The following is a 6,000-nucleotide window of genomic DNA, read 5'->3' as shown; positions in this document are numbered from 1 at the left end:
CCAACTTCATAGTCATACTTTATTGATCCCGGGGGAAATTGGTTTTCATTACAGTTGCACTATAAATAATAAATAGTAATAAAACCATAAATAGTTAAATAGTGTTACGTACCCCGTAACTGGGTTGCCAAACCAGCAGAAATGGATCACTCAGTTGGAGTCTGGAGTACTAGAACTAAGGAAGTTTTATTAAAGAAACAAGCAACACAGTAATCGAAAGGATAATAAATGCAACAGTTCAGCGATGCTAAACACACGTGCACAGAATTAAGATAACAGCATCAATCAAGCTCTATCGTTGTCTAGGGGTAAATGACCAAATTTCAAAGTGACTCAAAGTTCAGTCCAGTTTAGTAGTTCAGTTCGCAGTAATTGTTGCCATGGCGATGGACAACTTGGGGGGGGGGAAGAGAGAGAGAACAGGAACAACTGTTCATTCAGACACGGCTTCACTCACAGACCGACGATATGGCTCACAAGCAGCTTTTCGGGCGAGTCCTTGGTGATGTCACCTGAGGTCACCGACTGTGACCCCTCCTCCAGATGCGGTCGATCCTCTGCAGTGAACCCGGCACCCAGGCAAGGGCGGACACATACCGGGTTCCCGCTGATCGTACCTTTCCACCCTGGCCGTTGTCTGATACTTCCCACCGACTCGTGAGAAGCGTACCGCTTCCAGGGTCTCGTTACCTCGGGTGGCGTGTGTGTTGCCTTAGCGAATCGGTCCCTTTTTATCCCCCTGCTGGGGTATCGCCTGTCCATCACTTCAAACAGTTCAGGGTTCAAAGGGGGAGCCGCTCCAGACAGCTCTCTCTCCCACGTCCCTTCATTACACATCTCCAGACGCTGCTCCATTGTTCCTTATCTCTCCTTCCCCTGAGGGCAGGTGGCAGACCACTTGCTGATGTCACTGATGCTAACCCAGGCCAGCAAACATCTTAATTTTATGTGTATTCTCATCACAATAGTAATATGTAAATTATGCCAGGAAATAAGTCCAGGACCAGCCTATTGGCTCAGGGTGTCTGACCCTCCAAGGGAGGAGTTGTAAAGTTTGATGGCCACAGGCAGGAATGACTTCCTATGATGCTCTGTGTTGCATCTCAGTGGAATGAGTCTCTGGCTGAATGTACTCCTGTGGCCAACCAGTACATTATGTAGTGGATGGGAGACATTGACCAAGATGGCATGCAACTTAGACAGCATCCTCTTTTCAGACACCACCCTCAGAGAGTCCAGTTCCATCCCCACATCATCACTGGCCTTACGAATGAGTTTGTTGATTCTGTTGGTGTCTGCCACCCTCAGCCTGCTGCCCCAGCACACAACAGCAAACATGATCGCACTGGCCTCCACAGACTCGTAGAACATCCTCAGCATCGTCCGGCAGATGTTAATGGACCTCAGTCTCCTCAGGAAATAGAGATAGCTCTGACGCTTCTTGTAGACAGCCTCAGTGTTCTTTGACCAGTGCAGTTTATTGTCAATTCATATCCCCAGGTATTTGTAATCCTCCACCATGTTCACACTGACCCCCTGGATGGCAACAGGGGTCACCGGTGCCTTAGCTCTCCTCAGGTCTACCACCAGCTCCTTAGTCTTTTTCACATTAAGCTGCAGATAATTCTGCTCACACCATGTGACAAAGTTTCCTACCGTAGCCCTGTACTCAGCCTCATCTCCCTTGCTGATGCATCCAACTATGGTAGAGTCATCAGAAAACTTCTGAAGATGACAAGACTCTGTGCAGTAGTTGAAGTCTGAGGTGTAAATGGTGAAGAGAAAGGGAGATAAGACAGTCCCCTGTGGAGCCCCAGTGCTGCTGATCACTCTGTCGGACACACAGTGTTGCAAGCACATGTACTGTGTCTGCCTGTCAGGTAATCAAGAATCCATGACACCAGGAAAGCATCCACCTGCATTGCTGTCGGCTTCTTCCCCAGTAGAGCAGGGCAGATGGTATTGAATGCACTGGAGAAGTCAAAAAACATGACCCTCATTGTGCTCACTGGCTTGTCCAGGTGGGCGTAGACACAGTTCAGCAGGTAGACGATGGCATTCTCAACTCCTCAAAGACAGTTCAATATTTTTCCTCTCAGCTGTATGAGCTGTAGCCTTAGATATCAAGCATTGGTCAAGGACTTTCTCACACACTTTCTGGCGGTCCGTATCCTTCAATCACTTCTTTCGCAGGTTTAGGCTTAAATGAGATTGATGATCTGTGCTGAAGGTCCAAAGGCAATTGCAGATGAAAAAAAAAGACAGAATGAAAGACTTTCCACTGGCAAACCCTGACATGGGTCATTCAAGGAAAAGGGGATGCAGGTCTGCCAACTGGGAAATAGTTAGCAATGATAAACTAGGATATCAGAATGGGGACGTTGGGTTTGTGTTGAGGGTATTGATACAGAGGGTAGTTCAGGGAGGGGGTACTGGTCATAGTGACACTGCTGGCACCAGTTTACTGTTGCTCTAGTGGGGCACTCTAGTCCTTTCAAGTTTCATACTTATGTCGGTTATGGTTATGGTGCCAGTTGAGAAAAGAAAATGCTGAAGAAAATCAACAGTTCAGGATATCAATCTGTGGAATGGAAAGGAAAGTTAACATTTTGGGTTGATAACTTTACATTCCACTTAAAACATCTCCGCAGATGCTGCCTGAACTGTGGAGTAGAGTAAAACATTGGCACAACATCATGGGTCAAAGGGCAGACGTGGCAGAGCAGACTTGATGGGCCAAATGGCCTACTTCTGCTCCTTTGTCTTGTGAGCTTGTGAAAGGGCCCGTACTGTGCTGCACCATTCTATGTTCAATGTTCTATGTACAGAATATTTGATCTTTATTTCAGATTTCCAGCACCTGCAATTTTGCTGCTTCCTGGACCAGTTTAGAAAATATTGGTTTGACTGTATGTCAACCTGATTTTCCTAACTGCAACTGGCCTTGTGCATTAAAAGCAAACCCCCACTGCTTTATGGAGGCCTCTAACAAGTGTAAGGCTCCTTATTTGCACATGCAAAAGCCTGTTTCAGATGCAGCCTATGAATATCTATCCTTCTGGCTTTGTCAAAGAAGTTGACAGTACACTTCTGTTTCATATTGAGTCAATGCTTTGTGCCAGCATAAACTACCTTTGAATTCCCAACTAATGGCAGGTAAAATATTAGGGTCTCCAGTTGCAACGTTAACCATAGGTCATCAACTAAAGAGAGCAAGAGAAACACTTCTGGTGAAGTAATCACCTTATTCGCTCTTGAAAGCCATGCAGTTGATCACTCATTGAGAATACCTGACTCTATCAGAGTAGCAGAATCACTGAAATTTAAGGCAAAAGAGGTATTTCAGCCACTTATGTCCGGCTAGCTGAGCTCGGAATGAATTCTGCTCCACAGTTCTTAGTCCGTAACCCTGTAGAATATATCTCTTCTGCTACTGATACAAATACATTTTTCAAAAATGTGGTCAGACTTTCTGCCTCCACTCCCATTTTCTGGATCTTGTGCTCAAGACCCCCCACCCCTGAGTTTGTTATACAGTATACTCCCTCAAATCTTCGGCTAGTTAATTTAAATCTCTGCCTCTTAGTCATAAACCTCTCCACTAAGGTAAATATCCTTTCTCTTGCCGTCTCTCCACATAACTATAATTCTCCAGCTCAGACAATGTCTTCGTAAACCTTCTCAATATTCTCTCTTGCACCATTGTATTTTTACTGGAGTGTGGTGACCAGAGCTGGACCCAGACCTGCAGCCAGGGAATAAGTAACATTTTATATAGTTCTAATGTGACCTCTCCTTGCTTGTATTCTATTATTCAACCAGTGGAAACAAAAAAAAACTGTTTGCCTGTTTGCTTTCTTCACTACCTTTATTCTCTTACTAATTTCAAGAATTAGCGAACATGTATTCAAAGACCCCCCCCCACACACACACACACACACACACACACACACACACACATTTCTCTAAATATCCCTCCATTTAGCATATATTCCTTTCCCTGTTTGCTCTTCACAAAAATGCTTTCCAACATCTGTACACAGCAAATAGTCCAATTGGTCTTTTCCTTTGGCCTAATATCTTTTTCATCACTGACAATATTTTGCCAATGGTGGTTTCAAATTCAGAATTTCTAATCATGGACCCTACATACAATTATTTACATATACCATAAAAAGCATAGATCCAATATGACCGTGGAGGAAACCCACAGCTTAGACTTCCAATGCCCTTTTCTTTATTAAGCATTCATTGCTATCAAGATTGCTATGATAGTCATAGTCATAGTCATACTTTATTGATCCTGGGGGTAATTTGTTTTCGTTACAGTTGCACCATAAATAATAAATAGTAATAAAACCATAAATAGTTAAATAGTAATATGTAAATTATGCCAGGAAATAAGTCCAGGACCAGCCTATTGGCTCAGAGTGTCTGACCCTCCAAGGGAGGAGTTGTAAAGTTTGATGGCTGCAGGTGATCACCAATTCCATTGTCATCTTGTCCTGCGACTACAGAATTGTAGAAAATGAACAAAAGAGATTTCAATTGTTCATTTGCTTAAATTCATTTAAAAAGTGGATAAATTTACCGCCCAGCTCAGAAAAGTTTTGATCCTACTCTATGTAATTTAGAAATCTAGTCATGTTCAGCAGGCTCTTTATACTTGTTGTGGCCATCTTCTCTGCCAGTCTAATCCAGCGGTAGCACTCTCAACTTTCAATAAGAATATTTTGACTTAAAACTGTATTCTAGAAAGAAACACGTAATCTAAGATAAAACACTCAGCAGGATTGAAAGGGATTAGATATTACACTGCATTTCTGTTCAGGCAGAGATTCAGGATCCACTAGCGGTATCTGAGGCATAACACAGTAATTCTAATGCTTCTCTCAATAAGGTTTATTGTTTAATTGACACCATCAAATGTAATGTATCTGTTGATATATGTCATTCCTCCCTGTGGGACATCACTTGGCAAACTTACAGCAATGTTTACCGGCAAGGTAATACTGGCTGCATTTCCAACCAATTCATTAACTGCGAAGTGACTTGAGGTGATCCCATGGGGTGCTTTGAGGTGATTCAATGTGAAGTCCCATTGTTGATCTAGTCTAGTCCTTTACCATTTCAACAAGTTACTGAAATGAAATAATGCATCATAAAATCAGTGTTCGGGCACTTCTGAGTGACAGTCTTGCTAGCATGATAGCTGCCCTAAAATGAGGAAGTGACCAAGAGGATTGATGGATTTCATTTTTTGAGGAGATGATAAAGAGGGTGTCTACATGGACATATGAAAGCCCTTCGACAATATCATTCATGGTAGGTTGGTACTTAAGGTTAAAATACAAGAGATCCAGGATGAGATAGCAAATTTGATACAGTATATGCCTGATTTTAAGAGGTAGACTATAGAAAGGGAAGGTTGCTTTTCAAATTGCATACCTGCAACCGGTTGTGTGCTGCAGAGACTGGTACAGGGTCTTCTTATTGTTTGACATATAAATAATTAATTTGGAAGAGAATGTAAGTAGCATGATTATTAAGTTTGTAGGTGACAATAAAGTTGTGACCATTGGCAAAGGTTGACTGCAACAGGATTTAGATCATCTGGGAAAGTAGGCAAGGAAATGGCTGATGGAATTTAACTCAGGCAAGTGCTAAATGATGCACTTTGGGAAGTTAAACCATGCCAGGATATACACAGTGCACGGCAGGGCTCTGGGGAGTATTCTTGAATAGTGAGACACTGGATTACAACTACATGGGTTCTGAAAAAGGTGACATAGCTAGACAGAATGGCGAAGAAGGCGTATGGTATGCTTGCCTTCGTCATTTGACATATTGAATATAGGAGTTGGGGCATCATGTTACAGTTATTCAAGTCATTAGTTAAATGACATTGTGTATTGTTCTCATTATCACATTCCAGGAAGGAGGTGAGTAATCTAGTAAGGGTACAGAAAAGATTCACAGGAATGTTGGCTGGACTGGAGA

The sequence above is a fragment of the Mobula hypostoma genome, chromosome 10 (genome assembly GCF_963921235.1).
Source record: "Mobula hypostoma chromosome 10, sMobHyp1.1, whole genome shotgun sequence".
Classification (NCBI taxonomy): domain Eukaryota; kingdom Metazoa; phylum Chordata; class Chondrichthyes; order Myliobatiformes; family Myliobatidae; genus Mobula; species Mobula hypostoma.
This window is presented reverse-complemented; position numbering follows the sequence as displayed.